The sequence below is a fragment of the Tursiops truncatus genome, chromosome 4, assembly GCF_011762595.2.
Source record: "Tursiops truncatus isolate mTurTru1 chromosome 4, mTurTru1.mat.Y, whole genome shotgun sequence".
Lineage (NCBI taxonomy): Eukaryota > Metazoa > Chordata > Mammalia > Artiodactyla > Delphinidae > Tursiops > Tursiops truncatus.
In genome coordinates, this window is record NC_047037.1 from 66,243,748 (window position 1) to 66,271,358 (window position 27,611).

Here is a 27,611-nt window from a genome sequence, read left to right on the forward strand (position 1 = left end):
TGGAGCAGAAAAATGACATTACTGGAAAAATTGATGAAATTGGAATAAGTCTGTAGTTAATAGTATGGCATCACATGTTAATTTCCTGGTTTTGACAATTGAATGTACCATGGTTATGTAAGTTGATAAAATAAGGAGAACTGGGTAAAGGAGATCTTATTTTTGCAAGATGTCTGTCCTATTTTTGCAAGCTTTCTATAATTCTAATATTTTACTCAAAATAAGAAGTTAAAAAGAATTAAGTCACCATGTGACTAAAGGGGAAGAAAGAAAGCATAATAAAATGTGTTGTATGCTATCAATAAAAATAAACTGCAAAGTTTTTCTTGGGGAAAAAATAGCTCAATTACATAAGAAACAAAGAATTACAAACAAGAATTAACAAACCGTATGGTTTAAGCAGTTTACAAAAGAGTGCAGAAGCCCATCTAGCCTGAAATCCCATGTTTATGTTTCTTTTCCCAAGCAGAAAGGAGTAACATTCATATTCTATCACTCAAGATAAAGAGGTTTTCCCCCTTTCAACAGTTTTGTTCTTTTACAGTCAAACATTCAATAAACAGAAATTTGCAAACAACGGTTCCCTTGGCAACCAGGGAAGCTCCTGTTTTCTGCTTTTGGGTATATATTTGATTTCCTAACATAGTTCTCGCTACAATTTCAAGCACATATTATGAAATACTTTTTAACGCAATATTCAACCGAACAAAATGTTCTAAAAAGATTTAATGTTTTTCCCCATCAAGTGGCAACATAAGACTCGCATGATGTAAAAGCATGTAAAGGAATTTACATAGACTTCTAAGTAACAGTGCTGTGCAGAGGGCTGATTTAAAGAGGTAGCTGATATACCTAATCACATATCAATAATTATTCCTCATAATCTCAGTCAAAAGTCTGATGTAGTAATGATGGTGACACTCAAAAACCCTAACAGCCAGACTTGCATTTTCTGTGTTGGTATTCCCTCTATGTATATTAGGTACAGCCATTAGTGGTATAATATGAACAATGATTTGCCTCAGAATTTGGACATCATCTTTCACAATAAACATGGGAATTCAGCGGTTTCTACAGGATTGCACAGTTTCAGATATAAACAAAAATATAGGGAAATATTCACATATTTTCCAGGTGATTCCAAGCACTCATATAAAAAATTTGAAAACAAAGAGAAGCTAGACTCAAAGCTCCATACTGTTTGATTTCATTGATAGACATTCTTGAATTGGCAAAACTTGAGGAACAAAGAGATCAATGGTTGTTAGGGACTGGGGGCAAGGGAGGGGATGAATATAAAGGGCAGCGTGAGGAAATTTTGGGGGGTGATGGAACTGCTCTGTATCTTTTTTTTTTTTTTTTTTTTTTTTTGCGGTACGCGGGCCTCTCACTGCCATGGCGTCTCCCGTTGCGGAGCACAGGCTCCAGACGCGCAGGCTCAGTGGCCATGGCTCACGGGCCCAGCCGCTCCGCGGCATGTGGCATCTTCCCGGACTGGGGCACGAACCCGCATCCCCTGCATCGGCAGACGGACTCTCAACCACTGCGCCACCAGGGAAGCCCTGTACCTTAATTTTGATGACAGTGATTGCTTGACTCTATGCATTTGTCAAAAGTAATAGAACTGTACACCGAGTGAATTTCACTGTATGAAAATTCAAAATAAATACATTTTAAATATTTGAAAACATCTGACTGAATTATATTTCTTTCTCTTCTCTTTCTCCTTCTTGTTTTGTTTCTAATTTGCTTCTTTAGCCATTAGGAATAGTTGTCAAAACAAAGGACTTGGCAACAGAAGACCAGCATTTGACCTTCGACTTCTGCATTATTTGTTGCATGACTTTAGGAGAACATTTTAACTTCTCTGGTTCATTATATATAAAATGGTTATGAGAAGAATTGACACCCCACCCATTCCACTGTATTTAGGAACTGAGTGAGTTAATCAATATAACATCCTATAAACATTATCACATTTTATCTGAACATAAAGCTTATTACATAGGTAAAGTTTTAACTCACTAAAAATTACAGAGTCTTAAACAGTTAAATAATTTATTCTCTATTTTGAAATTGTGATTCCATTTTGGGGGACATCCTTTTTGTCATTCCGTTTTGATCCACCAGCTATGATCTATTTACCAATTCTCTGTCACCCATCAAGGAACCTATGGGTTTCCCTTTTACTTCTCCTATTTTGTTGATATGGTTAACATGCCCTTTGCCTTAATTTTCACTAAAAGGCAGCAGGGTTGGGGTGTTGCACTATTGATACCTCAAAGTTATTCTTCTTTAAACAAAAGCAAGAACCATCTGTTGAGCTTGAGGGCATTTGGGAGATTTGAAGCAAACCCAGATCTCATGTAGGAATGTCTTACCAGGCTTTCTTCCCCTAACATGTGCTGCTAATTAGCACTGAGATTTGGAGTAGGGGAAGGGAACAAAAGGTATAAGCAGAATATGTGCTCAATTGTTAAGGACGTTTAGTTTGTCATAGATGGGAAACTGCAGTGAAGAGTCCCTGGAAACGACCTACTAATAATTTTATTCTATTACAATCACTGTCTCTGCTACTGTTATACTTCTACATCATTTGGCTTCCCATTTTTCCACTTTCAGAACAAAATTTACCTCTGAAAGTCCTAGCGGTCACTACCACCTCCTTCCTACCTCTGTTCTTCTCTAATATGAAGTGGCAGTTTCTGTCTTTTTTACCACATGACTCTCCCTTTTCTTCCAAATTCTTTCTCACTGGTTTTTATGTCGTCTTTGATTCTCATTTGAGAAGTTTGCTGTCAACTAATGATGCAGCCTACTTATCACACGTGTCCCCAAACAAATAGCAAATAATGAGTATACACAGACTACATATATATGTGTGTGTGTATATATATGTATATATTCAAATATATATATTTAAATAAATAAAATACTAGTGAAATCCTATCAGAACAAACGCCAAGAGAGTGATCTAATCATCTTGCACTTTGGAACTGTCTTGAAATGATTATTCCTTAATGACTAACAACATTTAAAGTAGTATATCACTTTATAGTTGACAAGCAGCAACCTACAGATATAATTGCATCAGGCTTACTATAATCTTGTGAGATCATTCTTTTTTATCTCCGTTTTAAAAATAGTAACATTGAGTCTCAGAAAGAATATGAGAACTTACGATTGCATGGAGACAAGGCAGGGAATTCAACTCATAATCTAATGTCAAAACACATTCATCTCTATTCTTTCTATTTCTTCCTCAACCTCATTCACTCAACCTACTATTGACCTTTATTCAAAGGAAACAAAAGTAGTTCTCCCAAGTTTCCTTTGTAGAATCTGACAGAGGCCAGGGATATCCCCGGCTGTGCACTAGCACAGTGGTCACCCTGCTCCTGCCCTTACTATGATATAGACTAGGCAGTTGTCATGGTGTATTAGATACTTACATTGATTCATTTAAAAACAAAGGCTTCCAAAAACATGGAAAATCTATGAACTGGGTAATCATTCTTTGAAAAACTAAGTTGGCAATATTGGCAAAGTAGGAAGGATATATTTACTTGGTAATATAATAAAATTTTTAACTAACAAATAAAAGTATCATGGATTGGCAGATGCAAAAGCCCAAATAACCTAAGATAATAGTAATAATCTCTATGTGGTATATTTTTTATTGTTTATTTTAGCCAGTCACATAACCCATTTTATTTGACTCTCAGGTGAAAACAGAGTATCTGCCCATTTTAAAGATAAAGACACCGTAGTTGAGTAATTTCTCTGAAGTCACACAGGTAGAAAGGAAAGAATTAAGGACTATAATTTATGCCTTTCCATCTTTTTTTTATGCATAACTGATTTACTTTGTTATAAAACAGAAACTAACACACCATTGTAAAGCAAATATACTCCAACAAAGATGCCAAAAAAATAAAAAACAATAAAATAAAATAAAATGTTGCCATTTCCTCCAAACTCTCAGTATTCACGTCTCATTATTAATTCACCACTCTGTTATTAGGGGTTACCACTGAATCAGTGATGACTCCAGAACTTCTGTAGAAGGGGTTTGGGGCAGGTGAGCAATTCATTCTGGGAAAGAGAGTCTAAAACCAAGTGAACGGCCCTTTACATTAGCATGGGCAAACTTCCCACATCCCACCTTGTCTCAGCAGAGCCATTAATCTAGAAAAAACTACAGTGTCACTTTTCAGAGGTCTACCCTGTGTGCACACATGGAGAAGACACTTAGAATATTAAAGTCAGCATGTTAAGTAATTTTCTTGAAATACTGTAACTAGCACCCTATTTACTTTCTTCACAGTCCTTTTCATAATCTATTTAATTTTAGTCCTTTTTTAATTGTCCGGTACACCTTTAACACCTAAACTCCAAGAGAGAAGGAGCTTCATCTTATTTCCAGTGCCTAGCACATAATGGTTTCTAAATGGAACTGATTCCAAGATTGGCCTCATTTAGGAATGGATCTGTTGTTATAATCAGGCTTCCGAAATCTTTAGTATCAATATGGAATCCTTTCCTCTCACGTTTCACAGGAAGCTAGACTTCTTAAAGCCCAAACATGGATACGTCTGAAGTTTCCTTGACTGATTTAAATTGAATTAAAATAATTATATTGTACAGGAAAAACTTTCAAAATTTTTACATTTTTCAGAACATAACCACCTTTTCTTTCTCTACTTTCTTCCCTTCAAAACAAACTTTGCAACATTGGGGTGAGTTAAATAATCAGAAATCTAGCCCCAAATTAAGCTCTCAATGACATGAAACACACTTTTTGCTCCTTTTTAATAAAAATCCTATATGCAGTACATTAATGTTTTCTTTTAGAAATTACGTTGACAACTTAATCCCTAATTTGAGGCATCCATATAACTGGTTTACAGAAAGGTTCTTCGGCAAAATATTTAACACAAGATATATATGAGATGCTGAGATCTGGGTAATATACCTTACTTGAAAGGCATGAATAGTTTTTAAACACTGTAGCATAATCACACTTAAGGCCATAGTTACTTTCTTCCCAAATCCCTGCAATTCTATTAGAGGGGAGTTCTAAAAGGCCTGTGTCTTCTCCTGTATCCACAACTGTAGACGTACACTGATGGCCCTCGATCCTGCTCTCCAAACTTCAAATAAGGGGCCAGAGACAAGGCTCGGGACTTGGAAAAGTCCTAGAAATTCCCTGCCTCAAAAGCAGTTTCAGAGTTTCACCTTTTCCTAAGGATGACAGAGCTGAGTAGACATGCCAAAGTCTTCCAAATCCTGCTGGTTGTTTTGAATTATGGCTACGCTGGCTGTGTACCCCTTAAGCTTTTATCTCCACATACTTGAATTAAATCCTGCAGTTCTTCTTCAGTTCTGGCATCTGTGACCTCTTCACACGGTCTACATGCCACAGCTGTTTTACCACTTTCTAAAACCACAATCAGCTGTTTCTGGAATGCATCTCTCATAGCCTTCTGAATAGCAACCTTCTGGGTTAGCTTCCTTTTCATAAGGAATGATAACGACCCTTCCTCCAAGTTATCCACAGGTTCCTCAGCCATGCCAATTTCGGGACTCCTGCACTCGTGGGAGGGCAATACCGCTTCTAAAGCACAAAAGAACTTCAGGCTTTGCTTGTGAAGTGGTGTCACAATATCTTCCTTTTCCCTTTCTTCAAGGTTAGAAAGATCCTGAAGCCTGATGATCCTTTTTGACCACCTATTGAAACCAAAGTAGTAATTTGCCAATTCTTGGTATCTGGAGCCGTTTAGGGCAGGCGTATTATGTTGAACCGCCTTATATCTGGTGCCGAGACGAACCTTCACTGGAGATGTCTGAAAAAGCTGCTTCTGGTCGCATGCCTTTTGGGCTCTGTGGGCATCCCTTGCTGAATAAAACTTGATGATGGCATAGAACCCAGGACCGGCCACTGCTGCATCTGGGAAGACTCGGACCGAATACAGAAGGCCAAACTGGGAGAAGATTGCAAGGCCTCGGCCGTGGGTCCAGAGCTCAGCTCCCACACCAGCAAGGTTTTGTCACCCGTGATGGGAACCGCAATAGGTACCAACTCCACCATCCTATTGTCACTGCACGTGCCTATGCCTTTCCATCTTAATTCTAGGATCTTTCCACCAAACACACTGTCTTCCCTAAAAGGAGAAGTAAATTATAAGTCAAATATGCATTAGTGATTTTTAAATATGACTGGATTATTACTTTTAGAAATTAGTGTAAACTTTAGATTTCTCCCCAGAAGGATGCTCGTGTGCACACAGTCGTGCATACAATATTATGGATTTCATAGATCCCCAAGCCTCAACAAAAATATGGACTCTGAGGAAAAATCACTGCTCTGTATAAAATCTTCAGAAAATAATAAGATACCGTGATCTGAGATTTTAGCAAATGGATTTTTAATATCAGTCCTTTTCCCTCAGTCTCAATACCTCAATCTCCCGTACCTATGCATCCTATGCATTTGCATAGTATTGCTATCTTCATATAGTTATTAATCAGCATGCTTTTTAAGGTTATTTTAAATGACTGATGCACATTAGTCGTTTGAAGTATGAATGTTGATGAATCTACGGTAAGGCATTTTGATCAAATCAAATCGTAAGCAATTTAACTGTGGATGCTGTATCTAATTCTCTTTTTTTTTTTTTTTTGCCTTTTGCTTTTCTTCTGATGACATATATTGCAGACATTCAATGTTTGTTACATGAAATCATGATTTAAAAAAAATAAGACAATGGATTATTCCCATTGCAGTGAATAAATAGAGGCCCTGAGCTTCTGCACAGGTGGCATAAGGCTGGCCCTTGCCACAAGTACCCTTTCCTCCCTGCCCCGACTGTGATTTAGTGACCTTCAAACACACCCAGAAAATCTTCTTGTGCCTTTTGCTTATGTACTCCACCTTGACCCCCAATAAAGGCACTTGCCCATGGGTCCTCTTTCTTTCTCGGCCCCCCCCAGCTGCTTGGTTGAGCTGGCCCCATTGATGTTCCCACTACATGACTCCCTCATGGCATGCAGTGCCTCTCTTTAGAAGTTGTGGATATAATAAACTTTGTTTTCCTGAACCTTGTCCCCTCTTGTGGCCACACCTGACTAATCATCTCATGAAAGAATGCAAAATACACTCAAATGGTTTCACAAAATGCTTATCTACTGCACCTAACGACATAGCAAGTGAAGACCTGGCACTAACATGGAATCCTGTTGGTCCCAAGCCTCATAGAGGCCATGAGTGAGTAACAAGGTAAGACACACAGAACCTCTTGGCACTTGAGCTGCTGAGGCCTCTCGCAGCCTCCTGAGCATCCGCTCTACCTCCAAACCTTAGGCACAGCCCGGCATTATCTCTATCACCTCCCGTGTGTTCCTAGATAACAACCTAGATACGCACAAGAAAAACTAACTCCAGAATGGAAAAAAAAATGTAAAATACACAAGCAGGAGTCAAGGAAAAAAGTTATCTAAAATAAAAGCTAAATATTTTTCAGTTCACATTCCCTGTAAAACTCAAGGGATGAAATAAGGATAGCAACTGGCATTGCAGCCTAAAGGAAGTTGTTCCTCTAGGATGCATTAATCATTGAAACCAGAGATGGAAGTGACTGCATAGGCCATTTATTTCTTCCTCAAGGCAAGCCAGAAACATACCTTATAGTTTCCTCCCGAAGTACATACAGCATTTATCATACCCTGAATAGACCCGTATACCACAATAATTCATATTTTATGGTCAAGACAGAGGTTAAGAGTTTGACGAATAAGCTATACTTAATATGCTTCATTAGAACCTACTTTAAATTTTTTTTTTAACAATTGAGCATTATAAGGAAGGAAAATTTTATGGGATGCATGATGGTTGAGTTTTCCACTAATAGTAAGGCCCCTGAGATCCCTTCAAACATCATTGCCAGGTGTAGTTAAATGGCAACTGAGAGTTAAATGAAAGCATATATTCCATTTTAATAAGAGTGATTCTTTTCATTGGTATAGTGTTTCACAGACTGCAAAATTTAATGCATCTAATTTTGATATCATAACTTTATAAGATGTAGCATGCATTATCCTCACTCCCTCACTTACAGATGAGGAAACATGTAAGTTCATAATATACACTAGGAATAATAGTGGGAACCAGGGATACAAAGATGAGGAAGACACAGTCTTTGCTTCCAGGAGTTCCAAGTCCACCAAGAAGCATGCAAGGAACACACATAAGATTCTAAAGACAGACTACACTATATCCCCAAGAAGGGCTCCAAAATAGCATGGGGACTCACAGGAGGGAGGGATCAATATGAGAGATTATTTGAGTTGATTTTCTACTTATAGTGAACTTGCTAAGGGTAGAAAATAGGACTTATTCATTCTTTTTTATTTTTGTATTTATTTATTTTTGGCTGCATTGGGTCTTCGATGCTGCACGCGGGCTTTCTCTAGCTGCAGCACACAGGGGCTACTCTTTGTTATGGTGCACGGGCTTCTCACTGCGGTGGCTTCTCTTGTTGCGGAGCACAGCCTCTAGGCACCTGGGCTTCGGTAGTTGTGGCATGTGGGCTCAGTAGTTGTGGCTCGTGGGTTCTAGAGCGCAGGCTTAGTAGTTGTGGTCCACGGGCTTAGTTGCTCCATGGCATGTGGGATCTTCCTGGACCAGGGCTTGAACCCGTGTCCCCTGCTCTGGCAGGCGGATTCTTAACCACTGTGTCACCAGGGAAGTCCCAGGACTTATTCATTCTTGTTTCTCCTCAGAGTCTAGAACATCCTGTAGGTGTTGGATGGATGAAATAAATAAAATGAACGCATTAAGCTGTCTGTTCCCTGTATTTCCTCTATGTGATATAGCTAAAATGATTACTGTACACTCTAGGATTAAGAAACAGAACAAAAACTCACTGGACAAAAAAAAAAAAAAACTCACTGGACTGTGGAGAAATGAGAAAGGTAACTATGGTTGCATTAGACATTTCTTAAAGGTATATTCAGCCTTTTAATCCTTTTCCATGCAATGACTCAGCATTTGTGTATCGATGCCCATAGTAACTGGCACCACAGAAATTTGCCTTACAGTTTATCACTGTAAGGCATTATGTATTATGGGGATGTTTCCAAGGCACTGATAGAATATTTAAATAGTTTTTATTGGCTCTATAGCATGATTATGTAGCTCATTTAATCCACAAACCTGAGTTCAAAATAGGGTGATTTCGGGGCTTCCCTGGTGGCGCAGTGGTTGAGAGTCCGCCTGCCGATGCAGGGGCCACGGGTTTGTGCCCCGGTCCAGGAGGATCCCACATGCCGCGGAGCGGCTGGGCCCGTGAACCATGGCAGCTGGGCCTGCGTGTCCGGAGCCTGTGCTCCGCAACGGGAGAGGCCACAACGGTGAGAGGCCCGTGTACCGCAAAAAAAAAAAAAAAAAAGGGTGATTTCAGGCTTGTAAGAGAGAATGCCAACTAATGGTTACTGAATCTGTCACTTGCAGAATAACTGGAAAATCAACTTGTTCCATCAGAGTCAAGACCTACAACTGGATCATCTTTTTGTTAGACATGAATCTGATCTGAATGGTCATCCAAGGACAACTGATGTATGAACCAAAGGAAAAAAAATCATATCCATCATATCCATTCTCCATGAAGGCAATGCTTTCATCTTCATGATCAGGAACATGGAAAGTAGCATTTTTTGAGGTGTGGTGATGATTTTGACTTAAGACATGTGCATCTTTTAGTTTGTTGGCCTTATACAAAGTAGCCTCAACTCAGAGCAAACTGAATTCTTGTCTGGAAAGCTACTGGCCTTGCAGATAGACTGGATATATTTCTATCATACTATATGCACAAAGTGAGTTAACCAATATGCGATCCATTCAACAAATATTTACTGAGTATCTACACACAGCTCGTATGTAATAGTCATAAATTAAGTTCCATTTGGTGGCTTGTGTGACCTTTAGGGAAGCACTAAAATCTGTGTTCAACACAAGTTCTTCATTTGTTATTTTCATACCCCGTTTCCTTTCAGCTTATTAAGAGTGCACTTTCACCAAGAGGGTGGGAATAAAGAGAAGAAAACTTTACTGCCTACTCAGCAAAATGTTTAAAGTCTCAGTCCAATGAAGGGTCCTGAGAGGCTCACAGCTGGCTTCTACTTAGTGCAATTACAGAATGAAAACCAGCCTGCTTAAAAGTTTCCATGCCTGACTTGCAAATGCTTAAAGGAAGTAACAGCTATTCTGCAACCTGAAAGGCCCCAAAGACCTAGGTCAATAGCTCAGCATCCGGTTTGGTCACTGTTTACCCTCCATTAACATTTTAAAACTTAAATTAAGTAATTTCTCCCAATTGCTTTTATGTGGCTTTATATGTCCCCAAGGACAGAGAGAGACAATCTGCCTTTATTGGCCATAAGGACAATTCTGAACTGTTGAGTGGAAAGTAATACCATAAACAGAACTTAAAAATTCATGGTCATGGGAAGTTCAACTTTTTAAAATTTCTCAACATATCAGAAAGTAATTGCTTCATTTTGGTTACCTAGTTTTTTACAGTTTAGAATCACATATACACCCAAAACACATTCCTCTAAGGGAAATACATTAATGATTAAAGTCTACAATTGCCTGGATGTCATCTGGCAATTAGGTGCTTTAAAGACAGTAAACTGGCCCCTATTTTCCCAGTGCAATGGTGGAGCAGTGGAGCTCGAGGGAGGAAGAAAGTTATTTATTTTGTTGAAGACCCATCTGGAGTACAGTCCTCTGATGCATAACTAACCTAGTAGACATAAATAGGAATCTCAGATTATGTACTGTGTTGGGGGCTGGGGATCACTGGGTATTTGATGCTTTTTAAAAAAACTGGTCCAGTCCATAAAGTTTATTGCACGTGTCCACGAAATGTCAGTGTAGACAGCAGGAAGAGTACAGTATTAGGAATCAGATGATATGGTTCCAAAATTTGTTTTCACTTGTTTACTCTGTCTCCTTGTCAGGACATCCTATGAATGTCATTTTGTGTGTGTGTGTGTGTGTGTGTGTGTGTGTGTGTATGTGTGTGTGTGTGTGTATATATATATATATATATATATATATATATATATATATATATATATGTCTCCTGGCCATCTGTCTCACGGGAGTATTGTGGGATATATCAAAATATATCAAAGTAGGTTACAAACTCTAAAGCTATATAGCAATGTAAGAGATTATTATATTTAAGCAATGATTTTAAAGATTAATATGGCAACTTCCTTCAGAACAACCTGCGAATAAAAATGCCATATTTTCTTTTTCACATCATCTCCAGTCCCAGTTTTAGTGTACTAAAACTTTTGGCCTGGATTCAAAGGAATGGTGGTTCCTATTTCACATTGGCATAGTTACTGATACCTTTTAAGGGTATGTGGGATGCCAGCATGTTGACTGTTATTAGTAACAAGAGGCAGTGAAAATTTGTCCCCAGAGCACCACATTCTGGAGAAAACTGGTGAACGCTTATGTTTGCTTTTCACAGAAATAAAAGAACACTTTGGTAGAAAGCTTGAGTAGGAAAAAAGGCTGATCGATTCTAATGCTAAAAATGAAGGCAGGTGGAGCTTTTCATTTGAAGTTTAGCCATTAGAGATAGTCATTATATATTTTTCCCCTAAAATAATCTCCAGTAACAGAACAGAACCAGATACATGGCCTATTAGTGAAGGGCTGTGAAAGAAGAAATATAAGAAAGTGCTTGGAAATATATGGAATGAAACAATTCCAAAATCACTTTTACAATATCACTATTATAAACGAATAGAGGTGTGTGTGTGTGTGTGTGTGTGTGTGTTTGAAGATGGAGTCTTACATTTATCACATTTCTAGTTAACTATAGTAAGGTCTCATCTGAGACTTATTACATGCCTTCATGAAATGCAGGCCGTTCTCATCCACTAAGAACCAGAGCAACAAATCAAAATTAAGGAACTAGTGTCTCTAACATCCAGAAAGCCATGAGGATCCCACAGACAAATGGAGATGATGAGGCCACAGAGTGATGAGTGGAAAGACTGCTGATTTGCTGTGGGTAATTCACAGCTTTCAGCAACTTTTCATTCTTCTGGAACTAGTACCTTATGTTGGTGGAAGGGAGAATGGCAGCCTGTAAGATCTTTATTGGGAAAATATTATACCTCTTTCAAACCCTTATCCTGTTCTTGATATCAACCGAGTGTTTATGTCATGATTAGAAATTAGAATGAGAATAATGATAATCAACCCCCAGCCGACAGGCTTCACAAGTCCTCAGCAATGTTTCCCAGGGTTAGGTGGAGGAGGCTGAAGTCAGAGAGTGACACGGTGTCGGTGTCGGGGCTGAAAGGAAGCACAGAGGCCACCCTCTCTGATCTTCTCAAGGGGACACTGCAGCTCAGGGATAAATGGGGTGAGGATGGAAGGTTTGTTCAAGGTCCTAAGGGTCAATAGCAGAATCAGAGCTAAAATTCAGGTGTCTCACTAAAATATTCTTTCCACTGTACTCACAGTCTCCCTTTTAGTTTTCTAGCAATTGCAGGAAGAGGAGGGAGATACGGAAATATAACTAACTTGACTGCTAAGTCAGCAAGTTCATTTCTGATGGAAAAGGAAAAAAAAATAAAACAAACAAAAAAGCTTTGAAGCCAATAAGGCTTTGAATCTCAGTGTTATCAACTACTGGGCAAAGTACTAAGCCTCTATGATTCTTACTTGCTTGTCTACAGTTTAACTAGGCTATAATTTATGCTTATTTTCTCTTCCTAGTTTCTAGGACAATATTTTTCATTTAGTAAATACTCAGTAACTGGCAGTGCCTGAGGGAGGCATGATGCCTTAAAACAAATCTGGGGTTTTATAAAAACTCCAATCAATTTCCTCCTCTATGTCTGCATCTACACCACCACTGGACGGTCCAGGCTCTGTGCGATCTCCTTCAGGGTTAAGGAGCTCACTGGATTAGATTTGACTGTGCTGCACTGTGACTTTATAAAATCCTCCCATCCCTGAGTGGTTCTGACTTCTCCAGGCATTTCTAAGAAGTCCCACCTTATTTCTTCCTTACACTCATTCCAAAACTTGAACACAGCTCTCAAATTCCCATGTTATCTTCCCCCCCCCCCCAGTTAAATTTTCCCATTTCTTAGAGCTAAGTGAATTTCCTGTCTGTCTTTCATCAGCAACTATTATGACTTGTGTTTCATGTACAGTGTAGGACAGGACATGCTACTGATGACATGAAGCAGCCCATCTAACCATGAGGTGGTTAATCATTTGATGACAGTTTTTTTATCCTGTCCAAAGGTGGTCCAAAAATTTGTATAAATAACATGCTGCTAGCTGGACCTCCATGTGCAACATTCCTCTCATTTACTATTTTAGGTTTACAATTACTACCCAACTTCAGCTGGAGAAGACATTCCTTTTGTAATTTATGAACATTAGCAAAGCTACTGACTATGGGTCAAGGTCAGTCACTTAAATAGTTAGCATATGTAAATAGAGTAACCTGCCTTTATCTATGATGGTAAAGTTTTCTGGGAAGAAAAAAATCCAGGCAACAGAGTTATTTCATAATTCAAATAATACTGACAATGTAGGTGGTCTTAGTGCATTGAGGTACAAACAGAAAATTGCATTCTTGCACAAGGGACTTCATAAAAGCAAATGACATTTGGGGAAACTTTCTCCTTCTGAAACTAGAACACTCACATCTGCAGAAGAACAATCATAAACCACAAATATTATTTTCTGATAATCATGAAAATTATAATTTTCTCTTCTGAGTTCTATTTTTGTTGGTATATATTATCTATCCTATTATACACGCTTTTATGACTATCAGAGTAGGAATTGGTGAAATTCTATGTGGCACATTTCCAATTAAGAAATTCTTAGAGTGGCATAATCATTAATCCGTTACCAAAAACTGCCCTAATGATACCCTGATAATCTACATAAATTCACGTTCCTCCTACCAGAGAACAATATAGGCAATAGAGAAAATAAAGTACAACATATTTCATAAAATATCTGCTAACTATGATAGTCAAACTTTGAAATTATAATCTGCCCATAAAATGATGCTATTTTTTGAACATACACGGTGAAGTAAAAAATTTTTCTTTTCTAGCAAATCTGCCTTAAAATCACGTCTTTGTTACTAAAATTGGAGTTTTGGAATGTTATCTGGATGAATTCCAGGGAGAAATCAAATCAAAACAACAGAAATATCTTGCTTTACAGGCTTTCCCAGGTAATAATAAATTCTTTGCAAATAAGTATAACATTACAAAGAAAATTGTTTACATATTATTTTACTTTTAGCATATTGCACATCTGTTAAAGTATACGCAGGGTCAAAAAAATGTCTTTAAAATAAAAGCACAAACAAGGGAATGAATAGGTGTCCAACTCCTTTTTCGAGATATTTGGAAAGTCATCAGCCAATCCTTCCTCAGCACTAGTTAGAGGTAGAAGTTATTCCCTAGATACTCACCACCTTCTCACCACACTTCATAATCACGACACATTACATATTAGTTTTGGCTGAACCAGATGCCAAATGGGAGAAATGTTACTGTACAGAGGAGTCAGCGTGGTGGAATGATACAGAAAATTTCAGCCAAGGCACATTCCCTCGGCTCCCTATTCCCTTGCAGCTGCCATGAGGCTTCCTAGAATGCATCACACACAGCATACTGTTCTGACATCTGTGTCCCTGTGGTCCCAGTGAGAATTCTAAAAGGTTGATATATTATATTCCACTCAGGAGTGGAGAATGAGACACCTCACCAGGGACACTTGATTACCTCTGCAAAGGCACACATTTATCAACAGAGTGTATACACATAAAACTTCCAAAAATAATATTTATCGTAAGGCAGCTTAAAATAAAAACGTATATAAAAGGAAAAGACAGTATTAGAAGGAAAGACCAAAAAAATACAGAAAGGAGTGATGAATTGTACCTGGAAAGTAAATTGGGAATCATTTATTCATTCCATAAGTAAGGAGTAAAGCTCTACTAAATGTCAGGTAAGGCTCTTGTCACTATGATTTAGTGGAAAACAAAAAGTCTCTGTTCTCCAAAAGATGCAGCTAAAGTGGAGATATATAATAACTAAGAAAACTGTTAAATCACTAAGATTATTATAGATATAACTTTTCAATATAAAAATTAAAATTGGATAGCGGGATAAAGTAATTTGGGGATGAGGGGACTCCTTTAGCTAGGGTGGCCAGGAAGCCCTCTCTGAGGGGGTAATATTTGAGCTGAGATGCCAATAGCAAGGCCAGGAAAGAGAAGACTTGGAGAATGTGTTCAAGGCAAAGAGAAAAGAGCAAAGATTCTTGGGAGAAGCACTTTGGCATTTTGAGGAAAAAAAAAAAAAATGTTGGTTTGTCTGGAACTTAATAAGCTGGATAAGCAAAAAAGGCCCAGATCATTTAATGCATTGCAGGCCAAGGAGTTTGGATTTATTGCTAAATGATGGGAAAATTAATGCAATTAAAATTAATGCAATTTACACTTAGATCTGAGCTTCCAAGCAGCTAAGATCTTTATACTTGTTTTTCCTTCAGCAAGGAAAAATAGGGCTCTCACTGTAAGAAAAGGCATCTGAAAAAAAACAATCAACAAAAATATTCTTTTTTCCATTAACTTGGCTTCCTGTTTAATAGATTTTATTCTTGCCCATCCCCCTGCCCCAAAATTCTTTCATAAATCTTAGTTCCAATTATAGCAGAGAGAAAGAGAGAGACAGAGGGATAGAGAGACAGACACACAGAGAGAGAATGAAAACTAACTGCAGAAGTGTAATGGCCAGTTTCATGTGTCAACTTAGCTAGGCTACAGTCCCCAACCAAACATTAACCTAGATATTGCTGTGAAGGTATTTTGTAGATGTGATTAATGTCCATAATCAGTTTACTTAAGTAAAGGAGATTATCCCAGATAGTCTGAGTGGGCCTGATTCAATCAGTTGAAAGGCCTTAAAAAGAGAATTTCTTCTTCTTCCCTAAAGAAAAATAAGTTTCTTCTGTAGGTGGCAGCTTCAACTCATGACCAAAAGTTCACGTCTGCTCTTCCTGATGGCCTGTTCTATGGATTTCACACTTACTAGCCAGCTCCCCAATCATGTAAGCCATTTCCTTACAATAAAGCTCTTAATATATATCTGGTTCTATTTTTCTCGCTGAACCTCACTGGTCCTATGTCACACTTACTTTGAAGTAATGTCTTAAAGATAATCTGTGCCAAACATCAAAGGGGTAAAGATAAGCATAATTCCTTCACTCTATGACCACACTAAATGGATTTATTTATGTGGAAGACGAGGAAAAGAATAACAGTCAACTTGTATAATGGGGCCAAATTCAAAATTCAATTGTTCTGAACAAATGAAATCATGGTAGATGATGATGAAGACAGGATCAGGGCTCTCACCCATTTTGGGTGTGAGGGCCACTCTAGTACCTGATACCTTACCACAGTGACCAGTGATGGCAAAGAATTAGGAATAAACGTTTCAACACAGAAACCTCACAGATGAGAATTTACTTTAGAATTTACTGTAAATCTCATTGACAGATGAGAAACAATAAGATATGAATGAAAAAATTGATATAAAGGGATTTTTCTCAGGAAAATTTGCAATTAAACAAAAAGAGGATTAAACTAACTAAATGCCTATCATTAGTGTGAATTAAAGAAATTTGGGGTAATTTATATCATGAAACACTCTTCAGCCATTCTACTTAGTGTTATAGAAGAAGATTTAAGAATATCGAAAAACTTTATAATATATTGGGGTTAGAAAATATAGGTTACAAAAAGTATTAGTAAGGTGATACCAGTTTTGAAACAAATGCTCATAAGTTGGAAACAAAAGGGACTTGGAAAAATACCTCATCGTGTTACCAACGACTATCCTTGGGCATTGAGATTTAATAATAAATTTAATAATTTTCAGTTACTTCTTTTTACTCATCTCCATCCTTTATTTTTTCTTTGACAGTGAACACATATTATTAAAAGAGTAAAAACTATTCAAGTTATTTTAAGAACTGAATAGCCAAGAAGTGTCCTTCACTTTAAAATAAATATACTTTGCTTGAAGTTAAAAATCATTGTGGCTAACAGTAAGTATGATGTCCCTATCACATCATCCAGCCATCTTCTGACCCATCAGAACTATCAGGTTGAGCCCGTGCCTACCATACACTTTCTCACATCCACAGCATCCTCAGTCTTCTCAACCTACCCCAGTTTCACCAGCTCAATGTCAATTAAGTATCCTCATCCCAACTGCATCTATTCTTTATATCCCTGGATTCCTTCAACATTAATACAAACCTTCTTTCTATCATGTCTAACATGGCCATATCCCAGTCATTTTCCTGGGGTATCAGTTTGCTCTCCCAAATGTTCACCACCTCCGTAATGGTGCTTCTGCCTGAGACCTTCAAAAAGAACCCAAACTTGACTACAGTCACTCTTAAGGACCTTCTCTGCTCTTCTCTGACAAAGAGCTACATCAGCCTACTCATCACCTCCTAACAAGCTACAAACTTCCATCCATACTCATTAGGTTTTCTATGCTTTAAACCCCTTTTTGAACCCACCCTCTTTGACACAGCACAGAATTCTACTCATAATCCAAGGAAGAACTCAATGATCACTTATTTCATATCCTTCTAATGCTTCCAATCACAGTCAATTCCACTGAGCTCTCACAGAATTGTGTTTTCCCTCCACTCTGGTACTTAAGATAACCCGCTTCTTATTCTAGATAGTTGAATCCATTTTCCTCTTTAGAGCACACTTTTGCCTTTTGTTTGTTTAATCTCATATAGTAGACATTCAAAAAAGTAGCAGACAGAATTGAAATGATCTAGAATGTGAAAGAAAGAAATCATAGACCTTAAGAATAAAAGGATAGATTAGACCTTCCATCTTTGATCTCTAGTATCAGCATCATGCTGGCAATCAAAAGTACTGACTGCACTGGACTGAAAATCCAATGACTTTACGATTCTATCCTTTTGTGGGGAGCAGTAGTAGTTCCTAAACCTGGGGGCACAAAAGACTCACCTAGGTAGGTTTTATTAATTTATTTATTTTAATATTTTGGATGCAAATGCCAAAGCCTAACATAAGATCTACCGATTCAGACCTTCTGGGTCTGTGAGCCCAAAACCTGTGTTTTAAAAAGCTTGAGATGATCCTGAGGCATAGCATTGCTTGGGACATCTGACCTAAGAATATATCTTTATGTTTCCCTGGTTTGGAATGCAATGACACTAAGAAAAACAAAATATAAGCTAGGCCATGTTATTAAAAAGCAAGAGGTAATTTTTTTGGCTATTGATCTAGACTTGACTTACACTGAATCACAGAGAGATTATTTCATCCTTCCTGATTCATATGGGTCTTATGATTTCCTACTTTCTAGAGTAGTGGTTGTCACACCAAGTTCCTGGAGGTACCTCAAGGACTGTAAGCCACAGAAGAGACACAGTTTTACCAATAAAACTCTTCATTTATTGTTATATTTTTTTCTTTTTTAAAATCAAAATCATTCAAGACTTTTCATTTGAAAAATGGCTTCTGCTAATTTTAAGAAAAACGGTTTGGAAATAATGACTCCAGATTTTGCTTCATTTTATTAGAGATCCTTTTACTTAGGTTATTGATGGACTCTGACATTAATAACTAAATACTTTAAAAAGAGAAGGAGAGTGAGAGACAGAAAAAGGAAAACATAAGCTTGATATTATATCTTTGGCCTATTTCAAAGTTATTATTTTCCATTTCTTTGGCTAAATGTATGTTATGTAATATTTACATAAAGTACTCATACACATGTACTCCTGCAGCAGTTTACCCTATTTGAAGACTTACTATCTGATTGGACTATAGGGACAACAGCTGGATATCAGCTGCAACATATTTGGGGAACACTGTTTCTTCTTGATCAGTATTAAATCACTCACGAGTTTAAATAAAAGTCCTGTAAGAGACAGGAAAGGGATTCTCTTTACTGTTTTCTATCTATATGTCCTCCCAGTCCTAGAACCTTCCAGAGGAACAAAAAAAAAATAGCTTTGCAGGTATGTGCATATATGTGTGATTAGCATTTCAAGAGCTAAACAGCAGTATTGGAATTTGCTTCAGATTTTGGCTTCAAATTACAGAAGACACGAGTAAAGGCATGTCCATGACTCAATCCTCAACCCTTGCCAAAGTAGTAGTTTTCTAGAAAGAAAACTACGGGGGGGAAAAAAGCCCAGAAAGTCAGAAAAGAGACAAAGAAACTGCTATGCACATTCATAACTTGTGCTCATAACTAAATCTTGACAGTGCCATAAGGAGCATAGGATCGGTGTTTAGGAAAGAGAAATATACACACATAAGGCCTACCCAACATTTCTGCAGACACACGGTTATTTTCAGTCACATTAATTAAGCTCTGTGCATGGTGCTTGCACATAAATAAAACCAGATGTTTAAGTTGTGGTTCAACCCCGTATCCTCTCACATCTACTCCTGCCCTCCCTCACCACGCTCAATAAATTGGCTTTTTGCCTAAACTGCAAGGGAGGGGAGGGGAAAATTAAAAAAAAAAAAAAGTTCTGGAGATGCAGGCTTACTTTTCTCTTGATGAACGGTTGATAATGTGTGGTGACTATAACAGGCTTTCATGATCTCTCTGAGGGAAAGTGGAGAATTGTAGTCTTTTTGAGGCAGTTGGGATCCTAAAATGATTATTTATTCATCATGCTATCAATTTATCAACCATCGAGACAACTATGTTTCAATTTGGTCAGTTATATATGCGCATGCCTTCAAACTCACTCTCTGAGGGCATGATGCCAAGTGAAATAAATCAGACAGAGAAAGACAAATACTGCAGGACATCACTTATATGTGGAATCTAAAAAATACAGCAACTAGTGAATATAACAAGAAAGAAGCAGACTCACAGATATAGAGAACAAACCAGTGGTTAGCCGTGGGGAGAGGGGGGAGGGGCAATATAGGTGTAGGGGACTAAGAGGTACAAACTATTAGGTATAAAATAAGCTACAAAGGTATATTGTACAACATGGGGAATACTGCCAATATTTTACGTGGAGGATAATCTTTAAAAATTGTGAATCACTATATTGTATACCTGGTACTTTTATATTATTATACAGCAAATATTATATTTCAATAAAAATGAATTAAACCAAAGTCTAACAAATTATATTAAAAAAACTCACTCTCTGATACACAAGCACAGGAAACACACACACACAAATACAAGTGTTAGTTAACATGTGAATTAATAAATATGGAGAGAATGGTTTCATGGAATCAAAGTCATTAGGTCTCCCTCCTCCAATGTATTTTTCCATATGTGTTCTGAAGCATATTTGTTCCACAAAATGTGACACATTTTTAGGATTTAAATTAATTTGAGAAATAACGGGTTACACAAAGTTAAACAGGTTTCTTTAATGTAGGACTTTCAGAGCATCTAATATGCTGATGCACACTGTGAATATTCAAGAAGCAATATCCCATATGGTCTCTCTCAAAGCTAGTTGACTCAGAGTCTTGGGGACTATCTTGTGAGGGTAGTGATCTTCAGGGCATGCTGTGAGAAATGCTAATCTAAATTAACCCAAGATATTTGTCCAGGCTCTGGGTGAATTTTTCCTGAGTGAAAACCACTACTTTCCAAAAAAAAGTCCATTCTGTCTTACAAAACATCTAAGTCAAACATAATTTCTTTAACATTGAACCGTAATCTACTTCCCTATAACTTCCACACTGCTCTTGGTTTTGTATTTCGTAAGAACAAAAACAGGCATAATGCAATCCCTTTTTCTTACGATAGATCTTCAGGCATTTGAAGGCAACAATTATATTCCTACACAGCTTTCTATTGTGCAGAAAAAAACTTCAGTTCTTAAATGAATGTGTTAAATTACATGCTCTAATCCTCTCTATTTGAATATCTTCTTTAAGAGAAGGCACCAGAAATGAATACAAATTCAGATATGCTTCAATAGATGAAGTCCTAGATCTTATTAGTTTTTGTCTAGAAGACATATCTTGTTGACGCCTATTAATTTACTAAAGCTTTTGAGTCCTTCTCATAAATTTTGTGGCAGCGCATGAATGTATGTACGAGTTTTTTGAGGAATGTTGGGAGAACACAAGTCTGCTAGATGTCATTTGCCCTCCATCACAGAAACTCTTCTGTATAATAAATTGGTTCTCCTTTCTCAGTTATCTTACCTCAGTCTCACACACATTTTATCATTTTAAGAGAATGGGGTGTAGTATCCTGGCACTTACTATCAAAGTCCTCTTTCCAGTTTAATACTAATTCATTATTTGACACCACGTAAATCCTTCCGAGCTATTACAAAGCCACATGATACCAATCAGAAAAAACTTCTTTAGCTGGTTATGAATATTAGAATATAATAAAAGACACTGTCAAATGCCTTCTGAAATTAAGATATTAATCTGTAGCAATTTCCTGGTCTGCAAACCCAAGTAGCCAATCTCATAGCTGTAGATAACGTAGTTCTTATTAATTCACCATCTATGTCATCAATAACAGTACCATCATATAATTTGATATGTTACGAATGTTGTGGGAATAAGACAATGTTGACTGCAGCTGGTGTAATTGCAGGTTAGGATCTGAAGGAAGTAGGCTGTCAATAGCTGACAGGTCACTTTAAATGACAGGAGAGTGAGGAAACAAATGAAGAAAAAAATCACCATAGTCATGATGATAAGCAACCAGTACACAGGAAGGCTTTCCTTTTCGTTTTTGTTTTTTCTTTATAAAAAATGGGAATGGGAAAAGAGGTGACATAGAATTTTATAGCATTAAAATAAACAATGTCATTTCACTCTGCTCAAACAATGCAGTTTAGTATGAAAGGGTTAAATAATTTGCTCAATCTTCTGTACCACTAGACTCCTCCGTTAAAAACAAAAACAAAAACAAAAAAAACACCCAAATAGATACAAATCCTGGGTATTTAGTAGCTGCAATAATAAGATTTTACCTAAAGAAGAGTTGATTTTGAAAAGTTATATAGCTTAGTCTACTTTTTCTTAAAAAATTAAAAGAAACAAAGGAAAACTGTCACTGGCAAATTCAAGTGTCTTATTGAATTGTCTTAGGCCATACAAAGTCGCTCATCTGTAAAATCCCCAATGATTTAATTGCAACATAGAAAATAATACCTGCAATACATATTTGTCATTTTAAGAACAAATATTACTTTCAAATCGCTTTTTCTCCCCGGGATTTAATCTGCCAGGTTTCAGCCCACAGTGAATTCTCGCAGCTGGGTTAGGATCCCCCAAGAAAGGGCGTTCAAAACAGAAATGCTGAGGAAGGCATTTCAGCCATGGAAGGCATTTCAGCTGTGGAGGAGGATGGAAAGTTTCTGAGCGCAAGGATTTCCCCTCTCAGGCCCGGGAATGCCATCTCACAAGGCTTCTTCACAATTTTTTCTGCTTATGCTTCTACAAGAGTCAGATCTTACCAAAAAAACCCAAACCAAACAAAAAACCCTCTAGAAAATAGTTCTCGAGGGAACACAATTTTGCTCCTGGTAACAGACATTCTCAAAAATAAAAGAAAAACAGACAGGCAGAATAAACAAATCAGTAAGGTTTAAAACGAAGTGAACTATTACCACAGGGTAATAATTTTAGCTAACATTTTTTGAGATCTTGCTCTGTGCCCATCATTGTTGTTCTCCTTGAGGGAAATAACATTATATCACCGTTTTAGACAAATATAAACTGAAGGCAGAGAGGTTATTAATTTGACTAAGAACACGTGACTGTGTGCATGGAAGTGTAATGAAAGTGTATATATGTGAGTATGCATATATGTGTGTATGTATATGAGTACATGTGTGCATAGACATGCATATATATAATCTTTACTGACATTTAATTGGTGACCAATAGATTACACATATTAAAGAACACAGTTTGATGAATTTTAACATATGTATTCACCCACAAATGCCTAGCATAATCAAGATAAGGAATATATCCATCACCCCTAAAAGTTTCTTTGCAGCTCTTTGTAATCTCTCTCTTTCCCTTTGTACATTTGAGACTACTGATCTGCTTTCTAACCTATAGGTTAGTTTGCATTTTTAAAGAATTTTATAAAGAATTTTATAAAAGGAATTATACAGCATATACTTTTTTATCTGGCTTCTTGCACTTAGCCAACACAGAGATTCAGCTATGTTGTTGAACATACCATTAGTTTATTCCTTTTTATTGCTAAGCAGTATTTCATTGTATAGCAATACCACAATTTGTTTTGTCATATACTTGTTGATGGACATTTGTTTCCAATTGCTAACAATACACATAAAGCTGCTAAAAATATTCAGGTACAAGTTTTTAATTTCTCTAATGATGTTGAGTATCTTTTCAAGTCCCTGTTTGCCATCTATATATCATCTTTGGTGAAGTATCTGTTCCAATTTTTTCCTGCTTTGTATTTTTAATTGGTTTATCTTATTATTATTGAGTTGTGTTCTTTATATATTCTAGATACATGTCTTTGTCAGATACATATTTTGCAAATAATTTCCCCTGGGCCATAGCTGTCTTTCCAGCTACCTTTTTATTACAGTGTCTGTCTTTCCAGCTACTTTTTTATTACTTTTTTTTATTGCTCTTTTGAAGAGCAATCCTTTTAAATTTCAATGGGGTCCAAGTTCTTCATATTTGCTTTCATAGTTTATGCATTCCATTCCCTATTTAAGAAATAATCACCAAATTCAAAGTTGCCAGGATTTTTCACCTATGTTTTCTTATATAAATTTTATATTTGTAATTCTTATACTTAGGTCTATAATCCATTAGAGTCAATTTTTGTGTATGGTGTGAGATAAGGATTGAGCTTAATTTTTTTGCAAATGGCTATCCAATTTTTCCATCACCCTTTGCTAAAAAGATTATTCTTTCTCCATTGAATTACCACGGTACCTTAGTTAAAAATCAATTGACTATATATGTAGGGGGTTATAACTGGACTCTCTTCTCTTATGCTCTTAATCACTACACAGCATTACACTCAGAGGCCACTAGCTAAACACTGAGGTCACTGAAACAATACCTAATCAGAGGCCCCCACTCCCACCTATACTTTAGTTTCCAAATGCCTAATTTACTATCAATGAAGTGATGTAGGCGATGACAGTAACTGGCTTATGTAATTATGGTGTTCAAAAGAACACCATAATCCGAGGAACCTACATTTTGAATAATCTGCAGGTGAACTGAACTGGTCTCTGAGGATCTAGTAAAGTCATCACCTGCTATTCAGACTGACCTGAGAGCTCATACCAGAAAGGATATTCAGCTTTGTCTTATCTTTGGGGTCTTGAGGGAGGTGCAGGGAGAAGAACATAGAATCTCAGAACTGAGACAGACAGTACTGGGCTAGCAGGTCAGCTGTTTGACATCAGGATTATCTTTATCATGTATGATATCTTTACTCAGTTATCAAGGTTTGACTGGACTCCTACAGAGAGGCCAACATCCCTCCCTCCCCCTACACAGAGCAGCCCATTCGTTGAAGGATCGTCCTCTTTCTCACACTGTACAATTCCTATGATCCTGAAACTCTCACCTATGAATCCAAGTTTTGTAGCCCCACATGGATTCTACCTGCCCGGCCATCAGTTGTATGAAGACACAATCAGGTACTGCCCTAATCTCCCCACCACACCCAGTGTTATGGGTGGGAATAAAGGAAACTAATCTTAATATTCCCCCTTCTTCACATTATAGAGTTGTATGCCCCTTACCATCTTGTTCTCCACTTTGAGAACAATAGCTCTCCTTTTACAATATTCTTCTTAAATGGTTAGCCCAAAACTGAACACAATTCTTCTACATGGGCATCCCATGGTAATGAGAATGCTGACCTCTGTGCCCATAAACAAGCTTTAATGGGGCATTTTAAAGTTAGGAATAATAACAAGGTGTGCATAACAAACAGTCTTATGTTCAGTAGTCTCCTTCTTACTTATCCAAATTTGTTTTAGTTTGGATAAAAACTAAATATTCTCAAGTTGATTTTTGAGTGACATTATATTTAATTTTTGTAAATCTGAGTTTGAAAAATTGAAATTCACATTAATGTGTTTTTAACTACACCCCTTTTACTTGAATAACAACCATGATAACAAACAATTTTTCAAATCTTATAACAGGGACCTTTAGATGCTAAATCAAATGTAAGCAAAATTCTTGGATAGAAAGTCTTGCCAGATACAAAGTGTTATTTTTCTCTTTCTCTAGTTTCACTAAATATCAAAAGGCCCAGTACTTAGATGTGTAAGGTATCCACTAATTACATTTCAAGAGTCAGGCAATGGTCATAGTTATATTTCACAAAACTATCACATTCTCTTGAAGGAAGTCAAAGATTATTATGTGGGCATTGAAGCAAGTATGAATAAAATAGACTCTGGTTTCCAAAAAGGGAATACAGAATACAATATCATTCTCAATTTTATCCTCCTGGCTTTACTGATTGATACTTTTGATAGATAATAAAAGTAATCTTTATAAAGCAATTCCAGGTAATACAGCTCTAAAAAGAGCCTATATCTTTCTTCTTCTTAGCACGTATCATACTTTCTAATTAGGTATTATTTGTATGTTTAGTTGTGTTGTAGACAGAATGTTTGTGTTCCCCTCCCTACCCCCCAATTCATATGTTGAAGCCCTAACCCCAGTGTGGCTATATTTGGAGATAGGGGCTTTAAGAAAAAAAAATTAAGGTTGAATGAGGTCATTAGGGTGGGGCCCTGATTTGTAGGATTGGTGTCCTATGGATCAGTCTATAGAACAGAGGGTCTTACAACCCCCTCCTCGGATTTGAGTAATTTGCTAGAGCAGCTCACAGAACTCAGGAAACCCATTTATTCACTAGAGTACTGATTTATTTTAAAAGGATACAACCCAGGAGCAGCCAGATGGAAGAGCGGTCCCAGGCAAGGTAGATGGGAAGAGGAACAGAGCTTCCGTGCCCTCTCCAGTCACACCACTCTGTCTTCATCTCCATGTGCTCACCCAGAAGCTCTCAGATCTCTGTCCTTTGGTTTTTATAAGGAGGCTTCAGTGCATAAGCATGATTAACTAAATCATTGGCCATTGGCAGTTGAGCTCAGTCTGCAACCCCTCTCTCCACTCTGGAGGAGAGGTGGGAGCAGGGACTGAAAATTCCAACCCTCTAATAACCTAGTTGGTTCTTCTGGCAGCTAGCTCCCATCCTTAGGTTACCTTAGGGCTTTCCACGAATTGCCTCATTAACATAATAAAAGACATCTTCCCTGGGAAATTCCAAGGGTTTTTGGAGCTGTGAATCAGGACCCTGGAAAAACACTAACTCTATATGTGAAATATATTCTGGTCATCTGAATGACCAAATACATATTTCTTATAAATCATAATATCACACTCTGAAAAGCCATATCAATAGGAAACACTATTTCACCGGGGTGTGGGTAATAATCTGGATTAATTCATCCGTCTTTAAAGAGTCTTACCCATAATCAAGCTTCTAAGCACTAACAGAAACGTCAGAGACTTTTTCCTAGCTCCAGGCCACTGGATGCCTTAAACGTGCCAGCACAGAGTCTATTTCCATGAGTCCAGGAAACTGGATTAGAAAAACACATGCAGCTGCTCAGGCTTCCCCCACTTCCTCTGCCTGGGGAACGTCCTCAAATACATGCCCTGCCTACACCCTGCTTTGTCTTACACAGACTACACTTCCCAGGCCTTAACAGCCCAGACAGACTCTCTGCCTTCACCGCAGCCTAGAAACCCATCTTTGGAAAATGTGATCTCATCCCAGGGTAACCTGGGTTCATTTATACTGGAGAGAACCCATGAAGCTGCTGCCAACCTTCAGACAAAGGAGGAGGGATGCAGGGGAGCAGAAAGTGATGTAGAACAGAAAGAGACAGAACTACCTACAAATCAATTTTGGAACATTTGGAAGACCTGACTTTAAATCTCCTCTTATCCTGCTGCCTTTTACATAGTGATGGGTAGCTTAGAGTCTTGCAACCCAGGGTGTGATCCCCAGACCAGAAGCAAAGACATCAGCTAGTTGGGAACTTGTTAGAAATGCTAACCTCAGGCTTCACCCCAAACCTACTGAATAGAAACCACATTTTAACAGAATAGCCTAAGTGATTTGTATGCACATGAAAGTCTGAGAAGCACTGATTTTCACAGTTTGGAGTAAGAGCTAGAGAAGGTTAAGTCCCCAGGGAAATGTTTGAAACCTACTAGTTCTGATCCCTAGTCAGGCCCTGGACAAACTCTTTGCTCCCTCACAGCTCTCTTTTGAGGTCTCCTTCCATCAGCGCCAGCCCTTGTCTTGTCCCCTGGGAACAGAATCCTGCAACACTCTTCCATCTGAAGCAGGCACTTGGTCCTTTGGGGATTTCCCATAGGTGTCTATCTAGGTTAACGATGTGGATGCAGAGAAGG

At 37.7% G+C, this 27,611-nt stretch overlaps 1 protein-coding gene and 1 pseudogene across 3 annotated transcripts in view; both read right to left on the reverse strand.

The window, feature by feature from the left end:
• The window catches only part of P3H2 (prolyl 3-hydroxylase 2), a 152,123-nt gene that overhangs the window by 70,119 nt on the left and 54,393 nt on the right, over positions 1-27,611 (reverse strand). The window lies entirely within an intron of this gene.
• On the reverse strand, positions 3,565-6,145 carry LOC109551912 (RAD52 motif-containing protein 1-like; annotated as a pseudogene).